Below are 16,535 nucleotides of genomic sequence, written 5' to 3'. Positions count from 1 at the left end.
AGTAACCGGAGGAGGAGTCTTCAGAGGAGGGCCGACAAGTGGCATCCTGGGAAGTGCCTGGTTACTGAGTTGGGAAGGTCATTGATGAATTCACGTTTTTCCAGTACCATTGAGGAGACAGAGAATGTCCCAGGTACTGAGGAAAAAGGTTCCTGTTCCCCCTTAGTTACAACTTGTCCATGTTCATAGGATTGTTTCAAGTATTTGAGTCGACGTGCTGACTCCCATGATCTCTGGCTAGAGATTGGTTCAGCCTTGAAGTACCCAGCTGCGAGTGGCTACTCTCTGGGTGGAATTAAAGACTTTGCTAGACCTGCAGTTCAAGGTGCCTGAGTTCTTCACCCGTGCCCTCTGTTCCCATGAGAGACTGTGTTATTGGATGTTATTACTGCAATATAAAACCTTTCAAAAGGACTTTATTTGTGTCAGCGTTCAAGTTTTGGGTATCAACCCTGGGAACCCCTAGACGTGGAAGAGCAGGCCAAGAGGAGGTAACTGGTAAGCCCAATAAGTCAAGGCTGCCCTGCAAGAGTTATGGCCCCTACACTCTAAACATGTAATCTGTAAAAAAATGTAAAGCGTCGCCTATGGAGATTTTTAAGTACTGAAGTTTGGCGCCATTCCATGAGTGCTCTCAATTTTAAAGCGTGACATGTTAGGTATTTATTTGGCGTAACATCATCTTTCACATTTTTTAAAAATATATATGAAACTGTTTTTATCTCAAAAAGACGAGTCTGAAAAATTGCTGCGTAAGTACAATGTAACATAAAAAGTTGCAAAAACCACCATTTTATTCCCTAGGGTTTCTGCTAAAACAATGTATATAATGTTTGGGGGTGCTCAGTAATTTTCTCGAAAAAATAATGATTATCAAATGTAAGAGAGAAGTATCAGAATTGGCCTGGGTGGCAAGGAGTTAATTACCATAAGTAATATACAAATAATTATTATATATTGTTTGTAAGGTAATTTACTATATTTTCAAAAATTATACTCAAGCAGGTGGCTAAACGGACAAATTACTGAAGTTTGAATTTATAACTTCCAACCAGTAATTTCACAGTAAATAGATACATTATAAATTATTATGTTATAACATATAGCATAATAATATATGATTTAGCTTGAATATAACAGTACCTTTTCAAAAGAAGCAGATTCTTATTCTCTCTCTTAACCACATGCCGACCAGCCGCCGCAGCTGTACTGTGGCAGAATGGCACGGCTGGGTAAACTAACGTCATGCAACTCCGCTTCACCCCGTGGCCACTAGGGGGCACGTGCGCCGCACCAGAGCCGAGCGCTTCGCCCTCCACTTGCTCCCCGTGCTGATACGAGTGCCCGGTGGTCTCGATCACCGCTGGGCTCCAGCGATCGCTTGGGGCCCACGGAAAACCCACAACAGTGTGAGTAAACACACAGTATCCGGTTCTCTGAGGGGAGAACTGACAGATCGTCTGTTCATACAGAGTATGAACAGCGATCTGTTAGTTTCCCTGCACAGTCGCCACCCCCCTTCAGTTAGAACACACACCAGGACACACATTGCACACATTAACCCCTTCACTGCCCCTAGTGTTAACCCCCTCACTGCCAGTGAAATTATTCCAGTAATCAATGCATTTTAATCACACTGATTGCTGTATTAATGCCAATGGTCCCAAAAATGTGTCAAAATTGTCTGACGTGTCCACCATTATGTCGCAGTCACGATAAAAATTGCAGATCGCCGCCATTACTAGTAAAAAATATTTTTTTTAATAAAAATGCCATAAAACTATCCCCTATTTTCTAGCTGTTATAACTTTTGTGCAAACCAATAAATATACGCTTATTGCCATATTTTACCAAAAATATGTAGAAGAATACATATTGGTCTAAATTGAGAAAAAAAATTTGCTTCAATATTTGCAATCAATATATGCTTATTTCCATATTTTACCAAAAATATGTAGAATACACATTGGTTTAAACTGAGAAAAAAATTAGCTTTTTAAAAAAAATTAAAATAAAATGGGGATATTTATTATAGCAAAAAGTACAAAATATTGTGTTTTTTTCAAAATTATCGCTCTTTTTTTGTTTATAGCGCAAAAAATAAAAACCACAGAGGCGATCAAATACCACCAAAAGAAAGCTCTATTTGTGGGAAAAAAAGGACATAAATTTTGTGTGGGTGCAGCGTCGCACGACCGCGCAATTGTCAGTTAAAATGACGCAGTGCTGAATCGCAAAAAATGGCCCGGTCATTCAGCAGCTAAATCTTCTGTGGCTGAAGTAGTTAAAGCACCTGAACATATTAAGCAAAAATACTGGGGATTTGGTCACACCATATGGCCATATAGTGCATAAGCCCACTACTGCGTCAAAGTACCCCATTATCAGAAAAAATGGTCCGGTCATTTGGCAGCCAAAATCTTCCCGGGCTGAAGTAGTTAATGTTGATGTCACAAAAAGTGTTAGTTCTTTTTTCCCGGGTCGAAACTGAGGTTTGATCCATGGGAGTGACTTAAGTTGCAGAGGAATAATATCTTCTTCTAGGGTTACCCATTGTCTATATTTCGCATTGTGAAACCAGTTTATGATCCTAATTATAGAGGCTGCACGCAAATATATTATAAAGTTCGGAAGGGCCAGACCTCCATTCTTTTTTGTTCTAATAAGAATTTCTCTTTTTATTCATGATGGTTTCTGAGCCTAAATGAAGCTTCGTATGGCTTTGTGTAATTGGAGGAACCATAGGTATTGCCTGAAATACATATAGTAATTTTGGTAGTATATCCATTTTCACTACATTAATTCTCCCCATCCATGAATAAACCACTTTATCCATATCTTTCAAGTGATTTTATAACTTTTCATATTATTGGCAAATAGTTTATCTCCTGTAGTTTAGCCATATCTCTTGGGATATATATCCCTAAATATTTGATTGCTATTTCTTGCCATTTAAAGGAAAAGCTTTTTTGAAGGAGTTCCTGAACTTCCTTTGGTAATGGTATATTTAACATCTCTGACTTATCATAGTTGATTTTGAAATGTATTTTTAATGGTTTTATCCATTTTTTTGTTTACAAACTTTTATTGAAAAAATAGGCATAACAATACAAAGGAACAATCATTTGCTGTTAAGATGACATTGATAAGTACCCTTGATGAAGTCATGTGTGTTGTGACGTAACACGTCAGGGGAAGCTTGGTGACGTCACTTCCGGTTACAGCCGTAAAGTTTTTACATTGTTTGACATGTTTTTTTTCTGCCTGGCTTTTATATGCCATTTTTATTGTGAAGGAGCACTTTTATTGTTAAAGATCTTTTTAATAAATATAAAGAATGAATTTTTTAAAACTTACTACACTATGGAGAGCCTTCTTTTTTGTCTCTAATTTTGTGGATTGGGAGATACTCTTCTTTAGGAAAAGACTGTGGAGACCGGAAAAAAAAAACTTCAGTGATCGCTTGGATCCAGTGAGGAAGATTCAGCAACGGTCTGGTCATTTATCGATGCTTCACTAGACCCGTTGGGGGTCTAGTCATAAGGTGAGAGGCTAGCACTATTGAGGGAGGATTGCAGAAAGTTATCAATATCATCTTACATCTTTAATTTGGACTCCTACATCTGTCCCTTTCCCCCTCATCTGTATTTGTCTACATAGGATTACCTATGTCTACACTCTGAATTTGAAACTGATCATCTCTCTGAATCACCAGATTCCTTTGGCTGCTTTCTGATTATTATTTGATTATTCCCACAAATTATTTATTTGAAGTTTATTTTTGATGTGATGCACTTTATTGGACTTTATTGCACATATGTTTAGTTTTTTTATACTTGCATGTAATGCACTTTATATGATATCGAACACATATTTATGAGTCTCTCTTTACGAGGAGTTCTTGAGAGATTCCCTGATATATAATTTTTGCTTTTTAGCACTATAGTGATGTGTTTTACTAATTATCACTACTTCGTCATATTTAAACATAAGTACAAGTAGTACAGTAATTTTATTTTATTTTTTTACAGTAATTTTTATTTTTTTAAGAAAAAGGATACAAATGTACAATAGTTATCCAAAATATATTCCATAGAAAAATTACAAAAAGAATATTCAGAAAAAGTATTCATATAAAAATACACTGTAATAAAAGGATGATTGATCCATAATCACCATATAAGAACAAAAAATTGCTTAGATATGTACCATCAAATAAATGAAAAGAGTTAAAAAAGCAAAACAAAAATGTCTCTATGATGCTGTATGATTCCATATAATATCAGTTGGATAAGGTCATGTAAACATTGAGCCTAAAAAGATATAGAAACATCAACAATTGAGGCCACTTTAATTTGGATGGCGGTAAATAAACCATGTGTCCTTTCTTACATCAAAAGGAAGATTTAGAGTCATGTAGTGTGTAAAAAATGATCTCCATCAACATAATTTGGTTTATACGAGAGATTTCATGAGGAAATGGCACCACGTTAGATTTCCAGTTCAGGACTATTGCCCATTGCATGGCTACACAGATAATGTGTTTAAGTCTCAACATGTGATTAGAGACTTCTGGAATGGTTTTATCCCTTTAGATCAGGGATATGCAATTAGCGGACCTCCAGCTGTTGCCAAACTACAAGTCCCATCATGTCTCTGCCTCTGGGTGTCATGCTTGTGGCTGTCAGAGTCTTGCTATGCCTTATGGGACTTGTAGTTCTGCCACAGCTGGAGGTTCGCTAATTGCATATCCCTACTTTAGATGAACAGATATCTAAGGAGAGCACATATTATAACCTAAGGAGGGGAAGAGATACAGTTCAATGAAGGTAAAGTTTCACCCATGTTTGATCTATAAAATATTGTATTTCCATCTAATGTAGTAATAACACACCGAAGGAAAGAGTAGGGTAATATGGCGCTCTCTGGGATTTTGAAAAAGAAAAAAAAAAAGCCAGTTTATTGCTGCACTTAGAGGGCGCCGTCTCTCTCTCTTTATTTATTGTTTCCATCTAATGTAAATGGGTAAACATCTGCAGCATTGTTCTGGGCAAACATCTGCACAAGTGCTCTGATTCAGTTCAAGACCTCAGACAAGAAAATAGTTCCTGTGATATCTCTCTTTCAATCCTGCTGAGATAGTCCCTCTTTTCCTTCCTTACAAGTGGTGGGAGCATTCTCTAATATAGTGTGATGAACAGTGTCTTTGCTTCTCTCAGGTCTCACCCGATTGTGGTCAGCAACGGCAGGGCTCTGTTCAGTGATCAGCCCAGTCTTTTTCCCACAACTTTCCTTGCTTCTCTCCCCTCTTTTCCTCATAAACTCCCACCACACATCAGCTTGCTTCTCTATGTTCTTCAGACTCCTCCCTTTCCTCCCTTGCATAAGCCAGTAACAGCCCTCAAGGATCAATCCAGACCAGCCAAGATGGCTGCCCCCTGCACTAGAGATACTCCATAGACAAGCATCCAAAGTGGAACTTTAGTCAGAAAAAGTAAGTCCTGCTAGATCACTTCAGGCTGCCCCTCCCCCCGCCAGGCTGTGTAAAACATGAAAAATAAGTGCCTATACTGTTTAAAATCCAGTAATACACTGTATCTCTCTGTGTCTACATGTTCAGTTGCTCTCCATTTTTTTAATTTTTTGGCATTGTGCTAAAAATCAGAGCCACTAGAGACTGATCTGTTTAAAACCTAAAGATTTACTGCTGATCAGGGGCTTTGGGCTTCAGCAAATAGCAGCCTTCAACAAGTCGAAGGAGCAATGCTAGAGACATTTTACAGTACACACTAATTTTGGTTACATAACGATTAAATTATTTTTATCAACTTGTTATCAATAAGTTCAAGTTTATAATGGTTCTAAAGGTTGAATGTTTTTTTTAACTTCAGGCATTCCATGCATGAAAATAAAAAACCTTCAGGATGGATGCAGTTTCCCCCATAGCCCCCCCCCCCCCGCGTACTTACCTGACCCTGATCGCTTTCCAGTGATGTGTCCACCAGAGTGGCTGCTCTCCTGGGTTTCTGCCTCCTCATTGGCTCCTGCTGCTGTCAATCACATCCACTGAGGATGAAGCGAGGGTGGGGCAGGGCACCGTCCGTGTGCCTTATGGACACACAGAGTGGGGCTTGGTAGTGAGCATGCACCAGTGCCCCCACAGCAAGAGTTTTGCTATTGGGGCACTTGGAAAAGAGGAGAAGATAGAAGCACCAGTGGTGGACCCGAAAAGAGGAGGATTGGGGCTGCTCTGTGCAAAAGTCTTGCACAGAGCAGGTAAGTATAAGGTAAGTATTAGCCCTTGTACACACGGTCGGACATTCCGACCACAAAATCCGTCAGATTTTTTGCGACGGATTTTGTCCGAAACTGGTGTTGCATACACACGGTCGGACAAAGTTGCTCAGAAAATCCAATTGCTCGGAACGTGATAACGTTTGTTCATTATGATGGGACTACGGTCAGTCTAGTAGCCAATAGCTTTGGTCTTGTAATTTGATCTGAGCATGCGTGGCACTTTGTCAGATCGGAATTCTCTACAAACAATCGGACAAAGTTGGAAAATGTTATATCCAGCTCTCAAACTTTGTTGGTCAGACATTCTGACGGAAAAAGTCTGATGGAGCCCACACACAGTCGGATTATCCGACAACACGGTCCGATCTGACATTTTCCGTCTGAATTTCCGATCATTTGTACAAGGGCTAAAATGTAATCTGTACATCCATGCTGTATGTATCCTCCATTGATTGTCATATACCATTGCTTTTATATGGAGTATAAATTGAAATGCTCTTTTAATACTACATTATTTCCTGATTAGGACACAACGTTACATAAGTGTAGTACTTTAATAGAGCCCATTATAATATTGAATTAAAGTATAGAATTTTAGGATTTTGATCACGCTGACTCTAAAGCAATGTTTTCATGGCCATTACAAAAAAGGTAGAAAAAATATAAGCATTTTTCTTTTTTAAATTGTTGTCCTAGCAAACACTTCCACACCTCCATAGTTTAATGGTTGCCAACAGAAATAGCTCTACTATAATTATTTGATCATTATCTTTCCTTTCAAAAAAAATTGTGTGTATTTACTATTAACTGGAAGACTTGCATATTCACCATTTTTTAAAAACGGGTCAGTAGCAGCAGTGCAAAATAATGTATTGATTTGTAAAGTTGAATTTGCCTTTAGACTCCATGTTCTCTGTGCTCTGAGAGCTACCAAAAATATCAACAGGAAGGAAGACAACCCTGCTGACACTACTGCATGCCCTGTCCAGAAAATAAGATCACTGATCAATATGGTTGGTAATTCTAATGCTAGATTCTCATTTTCACCTTGTGTATCAGAACTGCCAATATAAAAAAAATTTAAGGTGGTTGTCCAATTGCCATCCAAATTTTATTGTTTTTTATGAGCTCTTCAGCTTCTCCTTTTAAGGGATATTGGAAGGAGAATTCAATCTTTTTCAGAAGAAAAGTGTAGTTAAAAATGAAAAAACTATAGCCGTGGCCTATATTGCCAATTAACATACAGTATTATATGAGATGACTGAATGAATGAATGAATGACTTGTATAGCGCTACCTATACGAACTGAATCGCCTCAGGGCGCTTTTCTTGCCATCGGTGTCCATCTGCAGCTATTTATGCAGTCCTTTAACCTGTAGAGTCCCGACACACTTACAACATTGACATACACATATTATGGCCAATTTTTTGGACAGGGTCTAATTAACCTACCAGCGTGTCTTTGGAGTTGACTGCGCAGAGTCTAGTAGGACAACACTTGGAATGCCCCAGTCCACTTGCATGAGATAACCCCCCGGGCATGTTATATTCTTGGGGCTGGATACTTGTAGTCAATTGAAAAAGATAGGCTTATTCTACCTTTTTCATTTTGTTAAGCACTCAAGAAAGAGAGGGTGAGGGAACAACATATTTAAAAACACAGCAACTTCCTCACTTACACAAGTACATTCAACCCCTAACCCTGTCTTGGCGCTTTTATACCTGGACATCGCCCAAAAACCCTTCAACTCCAACGCTGTAGTTATCCATCTACTCTTAATTGCAAAACGTAATATTGCTAGGTTGTGGAAGTCTCTTACATAACCCAGCATACCAGACACAGATAGGGACCTTAACCACCAATGCAAAATGGAAAAAAATATTGGCCTCAATCAATTTGGCCTACTGGAAATGTACAATACTCTGATATCTGGCTATCACATCCAAATTATACAGTTAAAGTTTGATTGTGGATTTTTTTTTTCTGTGTGCCGTTGTTTTGTTGCTTTATTTCTACCTATACTTGTTGATGAAGAAGATAAAAGTACAGTTGATGAGTGGAGGCAGGATAGAATTTTATGAAAAGAAGGGTTTCCAGCGATCACCTAAAAGTGAACAGAGTAAGAGATAGATTGGTGTAGGGAGTTCTAGAGGATGAGAGCGGCTCGGGAGAAGACCTGGAGGCAAGCATGGGAGGAGGCAGGAGAGCTAGAGAGCAGGATGTCTAGGGAGGAAAGAAGAGAACAATTTGGTTTATATTTTGAAACATGGTTAGTGATGTGACTGGGAGTTGTGGATGGCTTTGTAAGTTGTTGTTAGTTAAATTTAATCTTTTGGGTGAGCAGAAACCAGTGGAGGGATTGGCAGAGAGGGAACATTTGGTACATTTGGTACACTGAACATTTGGTAAGATGAATTAATTCGGTAGCTGAATTCATGATAGACTGAAGGGGGGTAGCCTTTGTAAAGGTAGTCCAATGAAGAGGAAGTTGCAGTAGTCAAGGTAAAAGATAATCAGGCAGTGAATTAGAAGCTTTAATGTGTCATTGGCTAGGCGCCTAATTAAGTGCCTAGTATATTCAATAGATAGGACCAGATTTAGTACAACTGGTGCATGATATGACCAAGATATGGGGTCAGTCTCTGAGGAGTAAAGGCTCTGAAATTAGAAAGTAGTCTAGCCTAGAGTACATCTTACGGGTTGAGGAGAAAAAAGTTAATTGTTTGTGTTGCAGGTATTTAACCCTCCATGTAACCCTCCTCAAATAGTTTTCTTTAAACTGATTTTCTATAAGCTGATGAAATGATGTGGAATTTTTCAGTTGTTTAGAGGGGGATCCCCTGATAAGATTCATCTACCAGGCGGAAGGGGAGGGGCATGATCCTCAGAATCTCCATTGGGGAATAGTAAAGAGATAAGAGGAGCTGATCTCAGAAACTAAATTTGTCCTGAATTTGGAGCATAGACATTTAGTAAAGTGAGGGGCATACCCGCAAGTTTCCAATAAAGGAATATAAACCTCCCCTGATGGTCTAATTTAGATGCAGTAACCTTTAGAGGGCAAGTATTTCTAATTAAGGTCATCCAAAGGGTCAGAGGCCACATAAGTGGTTGAGAATTGTTTCGATGCAAAACTTGATTGACCCCCCCCCCCCTAATAAAATGGGTTTCTTGTAGAAATATAGCATCAGCGTATGAAGACGTAACATCTTTCAGGGCTAACCATCTCTTCCTGACAGAATTCAAGCCTTTCATATTACAGTATATGACAGCATTCATAAAGACATTTGAATCCAAAATTATATAATAGCACTGTAACCCACATAAGCATGTGAAGGTATCCACAGCAGGATTGAGGAGTGATTGACCAAACAACCTCAAATTGTGGTATACAAATATATTACATTTTTCTCACTCATAGGATTCAGGTTGGAAGTCTATCTGGGGAAGAACACTGTGGAGTTGGGGGTGGTCTTTTGAATTTAGACTTTGCTGGAGTCCAGATCTTTCTTGGAGTCATTGTAGGTCTAGAACACAAAAGCAAGACAATCAGGGTTTCTTCTGGAAGAGGATGAAATGGATATTTTGATGATAGGCAACTCCTATCCTCATATTGATTAGTGGTTCCAAATTAATAACTACTGCAGTAGGGAACAGACACAAAAGATACGCTCAGCATCTTTCCAAATACCCGTTCTTCTTTATTATGACGCATGTGAAGGTTTTTATACACATGATTACGTAGGTATCACATTAATATTACAATTGTACGTTTATGGTAACAAGGGGCGTTACATAGGCAGGCTAATTCTAATCAAGACTTGAAAGAATGCAAAACATGTACTGAAAACATTGTTAGTGCCGTGTGCACAGTGAGGGCACCGTGCAATACATATAAAATAGAACACAATTATACACAGAACCCACAAACTTCCATTACAGTCTCCTTTGATCAATATTTTGATCACTAACCATACCTGCTATCACCTTTAACCTGGAACCTCCACACGCTTAGGTGGAGGTAGTCCTGGCCAAAGAGGCAAAAACTCCATTGTGCAGAAAATAATAGCTGAGCAGCTTTTTTCATTACAAAATGACTTTTCATTGTGAAAAACAAATGATTGATAAGACATATTTACAGAGTACTGGCTGTACACTCCTGTGGCCAGAATGACCTTCTAGCTTAATTGCAGGTATGCTGACTTATCAGCATATGTAAACACAGACAATTCTACATAAAATGGAAGAGGTACAAAAGACAAATATGACTTCAACATGGATAAACTACTTTTCAAATATATATATCCCTTACAATTAAAGTAATTGAATCAAAAATTGCCCTAGACTGTGATCGCAAGAGGGAAACAAATTAAACACAGAGATTTCTTTCATTTAGTCATTTTTCCAGTGTCTGGTGTGGATCCAGGTGACTTTTCTTTTAAGTTTTGCAAAACTGTACATGAAATAGATGCTGTATTGAGTCTCCAAACATTTCCTTATAAATAAATGGCTCTTAACAATCCACAAGTCACCTGGCTTTAGTTTTAGATCCTTCCAAACTTTTAGGATCTGGAATTGGGGAGAAAACACATAAATGAGTTTGTCAAAAACCTTAAAAAATCAGCAACATTCTCTGTGAGATCCGAATGGAGGACTTCAGCTGCTGAGACAAAATATAAGCAAGTGAGTAACACACTCCCAAACCAAATCCCATAGAGAGAGAGTCCCACATCCACTTACGGGCTTGATAAAATATAATAAAACATTCAGGCAAAAGTTTTCTAGTTTCTTACTCTACTACTTTGTCCGCTACATTGTAGACAGTAGGGGGTGTAAAAATAAAACCTCAAAACTTCTAGTAAGGACTCTCCTATAAAAATGATTTCCTCTGTTACTCTCTGTAGATTCTGCACTCTGTATTTAAAAACTACTTCTGATAACACTTTTTTACTGTGGCCTTTGCAGTAGCATTTGCCACTGGACATCCAGAAAACATATCCATACAAACAAAATACATACTCGTAAGATCCTGACTTGGGCATCTGGATATATCTTTTTGTTATCTCTGGAAGGGATGTTCAGCTTTTGGTAACACCTTTGGTAACAGGTAAAACAAGAAGTGGTATGTTATAAAAACAACTCTGGTGAACCCTGGCTCTATCCCACGCTCATTTACTAAGGCAGCCATAACTACTTGTGACTGATGACACGGTCCATGTGTCAAGCTGAAGGGAAAAGAGTGTCTGGCAGACATAAATGATCACCTTTTCCAAAGTCTTGTTTCATAAGAAGTTGCCCTCTGTGGACCACTTGTGCTTCTCGTTCTGGGGTCCTTAAAGTTGAATTATTAATCCCAGCTATACTGGGCCAGAACTAGGGTGGAATCTGTGAGTTGCACAGACCCAGCAAGTGTCCGGGGCTGTAAATACAGCATCCTTAGAGTTGCCTGGTCTGCTTCCATATGTGAGTTTTACTGTTAGTATGGCTACCTCAGCAATAACCTGGAAGGCTGAAAACAGCTGATCAAATTAACTTGGCATGCTTGATTGGTTTACCCGCCGAAGTAAAAACAAACTTCTGGCCCTTCAAATGGAACCAAAAGCTCTCTTTATCTTGACTATCTATATAAATATATACTCTTTTTATAGCTCACATGCGTTTCTAAAACATGGAGCTCTGCTTCTTGAGCGGGGTGAAAAGGATCCAATGACTCTGAATACAGGGAATCCTTCTGGGTGATAAACCTCATCCTCGGTATAAAACCAGGAATAACACTACAAAAAAGTAAATACTCTGGTCTTCAGGGAGTGTGTCCTGCACTGGGCTCACAGCAGCTGATTCCTACATCATCAATTTAACATATGTGTTTTTCTTTGTCTCCAGCCTCCTCCAATAGAGTCAATAAGGTGGCTGGATTCAAATGTACACATTTTTCATTGTTAGATTTGTACACAAACACACAAAACAAATTCATATTTTGAACCTTTCATTAGACAAACACTTAGTTAGCTATATATTTGCTGTACAGAATATTGGACCATTAAAAATTAAATATTCAACCAAAATAATATCTGTAACTTTGTCTAATAGCAACTTTCTATAAAGTTACAGCTCTGACACATCGGAGTGAACCCTTCATTACTGGGTCCAACTTGCATAAATATAACAATGGCTTTTTCCTATCATGCTGTTTGTGTAAGAACTCCAGCTTCATGTTTCAAAAAGACAACTTTTTCCTGGCAATATTATAATAAATTATAAGAATACCCTGCAGTCATGCAGAGATGTCCATAAATCCAAAATATTCTTCTACTTATACCCACTGCACTTACAAGGAAAAAGGGGCACATCATTTCACAATCCACACATTCTGCTTTGGATTTCAAAAATAAAAATACATAAAAACAAAAGGACCAACAATATATATGATGGACCAGAAAGCACTCGGCCATCAAAAACTATAAACCAACTGGCTGCAGGCAGCAGCTATCCTAACAGGATGTGTGGACGTGATGTGATGGGTCTGTTATATTTACATGTTATTATTACTCTCACATCATGGACCGCACATTAAGTTATTATCAGACTTTAAGATTTAATTTCTGTAGAAAAACTTCCTTATGTATCCCATCCATCTTGGCTTTGTTAAACATTATTGCAGCTGTATTCAAATTAACAACCTCATCTTAATTTTTTTTTTCTTTCCACTCAATAAATGTAAAATTACAAAATTGTTATCTTAATCTTAGATAATTCCATTTTTACCAATTTCCCCATTAACCTTGATTTCATTTCCAACCAAAGGTTGTCTAAACCAGTTTCAATATATCTATATTTATTAATAAAATTGTTAAACTCATATTAGAAATGAATACTCATATGATAATTTCAATATCGCACGCTAATATATATGCACAGATAAATGTCCTTAAAGGGGGACATAGGATTTTACGGGTGGCCCCGCGGGGTGGCCCCGCCCTCCGTATATAAGAAACGTCAGCCGCTGGAATGCCTGCAGTGTCTCCTACACGGAGACAGAAGAAGGATGGATTCGCTGCGCTGGATGAGATGAGACATCGCTGGAGAGATGACCGTCCGTCGCTGGATAGCAAGAGTGGATTACCGCCGCTGGAATCTTTTTTTTATTTTTTTATTTTTAATAAAGGAATTTTTCAAAAGTGTGTTTGTTTTATTTAACCATTTTTTACACTTTCTTTGTGAAATGGTAGGGGTACTTTTGTACCCCCTTACCATTTCAAACAGGGGGGGGGGCCGGGATCTGGGGGTCCCCTTCTTAAAGGGGGCTTCCAGATTCTGATAAGCCCCCCGCCCGCAGACCTCCACAACCACCGGCCAGGGTTGTGGGGATGAGGCCCTTGTCCTCATCAACATGGGGACAAGGTGCTTTGAGGGGTCACAGACCCCCAAAGCATCCTCCCAATGTTGAGGGCATGTGGCCTGGTACGGTTCAGAAGGGAGGGGGGCCGCTCTCTCGTCCCCCCCTCTTTTCCTGCGGCCTGCCAGGTTGCGTGCTCGGATAAAGGGTCTGGTATGGATTTTTAGGGGGAACCCCACGTCAATTTTTTTTTACATTTGACGCGGGGTTCCCCTTAATATCCATACCAGACCTGAAGGGTCTGGTTATGGATATTTAGGGGAAACCCCACGTCAAATTGTTTCTTAAATTTGAGGCAGGGTTCCCCTTAATATCCATACCAGACCTGAAGGGCCTGGTAATTGAATTTGGGGGACCCCCACGCTTTTTTTATTTATTTATTTATTTATTTTTTTATCAATGACTTTCAATGAGTGTTCTCTGTATTACGGGAGCCGACAATTCATAATAGCTGCGAGTGATTTTAAAGGACTTTTTTTCCTGCATAAATGACACTTTGTGCAGGGACAATTCTAAGCACGGGAAACATGCGCCCCTTCACAGGCATACTATAGACAACCCCCCCCTACGAAATTTAAAGGAATATTACACTTTTATTGTTTCACTTTAATCATTATTAAAATCACTGCTCCCGAAAAAACGGCCGTTTTTAAAACTTTTTTTTGCATTGATCCATGTCCCCTGGGGCAGGACCCGGGTCCCCAAACACTTTTTAGGACAGTATCTTGCAGAATCTTTTCTCTCTGTCAAATCTTTTTTCTCTGTCGAATTTTTTCTCTATATAATCTTGGACTAATAGAGGTAAGGTTAGGCACATTCGAACACAGGTTCTATAGACACAGATTGTTGTCAGAGTCATGTCGAATCTCCTATTCTATATCGAACTGTTGTAACAATGAAAACGAAAATAAAGCATTTATTTATGTCGGATCTTTCGTTTTTCGGATTTTGTGCTTTCGTTATCGTTTGTCAAAACGAAAACGAAAATAGCTGAAATTCGGACGAAAATGCATTCGGACGAAAACGAATGCACATGTCTAGTATAAACTAGTATATCACTAAATGTAAAATCGCATACCGAAAATGAAGTAGGACTTTACATATATAAAAAAATAAATGTAAAACAAGCATCACAAGACTGTAGAGTAATATATTATTAAAATTACAATATATATTATTAAATATATTATTAGGAGACATACCGAAGAAGAGAATCCCCCCCAAGGAGACCCCCACAAGAGCCATATCACTCCCCTATAAGAAGAATGGAAAACGACAGAGTGCGGGACAGCCCAGAAAGAAGAGAGGCTGCAGAGCGGGAAAGAGGATCCAAGCGCAAAAAGAGTGATTGGCGAAGGAGTTATCAATTTGAGTGGTACCTCTAGGAACTTGCTGTTCTTGACAAAGGCCTTAAACATGCCCCTATTAAAAATCTGAACAAGTTTGAAACGTATATAGGGATTCAAAAATATATTAGGAAAATCAACATCAAAAAATATATAATGAATAACCCTATTAAGTCTACCTACGAGACATCCAGCAAACAAAATCTAATACAACATAGTACATTATGCAACAATTCGGTATATAATCCACAGTTGGCCAATAATCAGCACATTGAAGTTTTTTTTTTCCAATTTCTTTATTTATTTATCCTTTTTTTTTTTCCTCATGTAAACAAAAATAGAATTTTACATAAACAATCTAAGAGTCATACATCGAATTTCCATATTCATACATAATAAACAAAAAGAGCATAACAATTCATTCTATTCCCTTAGCCTCTTACTCCCTTTATAATGTAATATATAAATCCAAAGAGAGAGCAGGCTAGGTTAATGGTAATATATAGGGACAGCATCATAGAAACTTCTCTCTCGGTCCCACATACCCCATATCTGGTCCTGGGTTGGTACTGTTCCCAATCAGGCCAGAGTTGTATTGTTATCCTCTTATTTCTCATCTTCCCCCCCTAATATTTTCCCCCCTATTCTTCTCCCCCCCCCCCCCCGAGAAAAAAAGAAGAAAAAAGGACCAGACCAAAGAGAGGGGAAGGGGGGAGAGAGGGGGAGTTCTCATCTCCTTCCCCCATATCTCCCCCTCCTCCCCCTCAAATCGCATCAATCTGTCTCCTTCCCTCCCCCGAGGAGATATAGAGGTTCCATGGTGTCCATATTTCCAAGTAAGTTTTCCTTCTTTTCCTGGCTGTCCATATTAGGTCTTCCATCCTGTTCACCTCCTCAACTTTCTTTAACCACATGCTCACACTGGGGGGTTGTGTTTGTTTCCACCTAAGTGTTATACATGACTTGGCTGTATTTACCAAGTGACACAGGATGGAATTCCCACCTATATTTCCTGAGGTCTCTGACAAATTCAGGAGGAATACTGCTGGGTCCTCCCGTATTTCTACTTCACTGAATTTTTGAGTAATCTCTCGTACATCCTTCCAGTATTTCTTAATTTTTGGACATGACCAAAATATATGTAAAAAATTTCCCACTTCTTTCTGGCACCTCCAACACTTATTTGATATGTGAGGGAAATATTTTTGAAGTTTTTCTGGTGTTCTGTACCACTGTGCGATAATTTTATAATTAGTTTCCTGTAATTTTGTGCATGTTGCTGTTTTAAAAATTGATTGTATCATATTTTTCTTCTGCTCCTCAGAGAAAGTCCTTCCTAGGTCTATTTCCCACTTCCGAAAGAAGGGTAACTGAAAATTTTCTACGGGTTTAATCAATAACGCATACATTTTCGAAATTACATGCGTAATTGGTTCCTTTTCCGTACAGAGTTTCTCAAATGGCATATAGCCTCAGTCTAATAACTCTGGCACTA

General features: G+C 38.7%; 1 long non-coding RNA gene across 3 annotated transcripts in view; it reads left to right on the top strand.

Annotated features, from left to right (window-relative positions):
- LOC143989160 (uncharacterized) overlaps window positions 1-16,535 on the top strand; it is a 110,050-nt gene that overhangs the window by 4,520 nt on the left and 88,995 nt on the right. The window contains exon 1 of one of the 3 annotated variants that reach the window (XR_013276998.1): window positions 1,996-3,544. The exons of the other annotated variants lie outside the window; for them this stretch is intronic. This is a non-coding gene — a long non-coding RNA (uncharacterized LOC143989160). Of the gene's footprint in view, window positions 1-1,995; window positions 3,545-16,535 lie in introns of those variants that run through there. 3 annotated transcript variants of the gene reach the window in all.

This window comes from Lithobates pipiens, unplaced genomic scaffold (genome assembly GCF_037356315.1).
Source record: "Lithobates pipiens isolate NorthernLeopardFrog02 unplaced genomic scaffold, aLitPip1_a1.2 Scaffold_18, whole genome shotgun sequence".
NCBI classification, from domain to species: Eukaryota; Metazoa; Chordata; class Amphibia; order Anura; family Ranidae; genus Lithobates; species Lithobates pipiens.
This window is presented reverse-complemented; position numbering and strand designations above follow the sequence as displayed.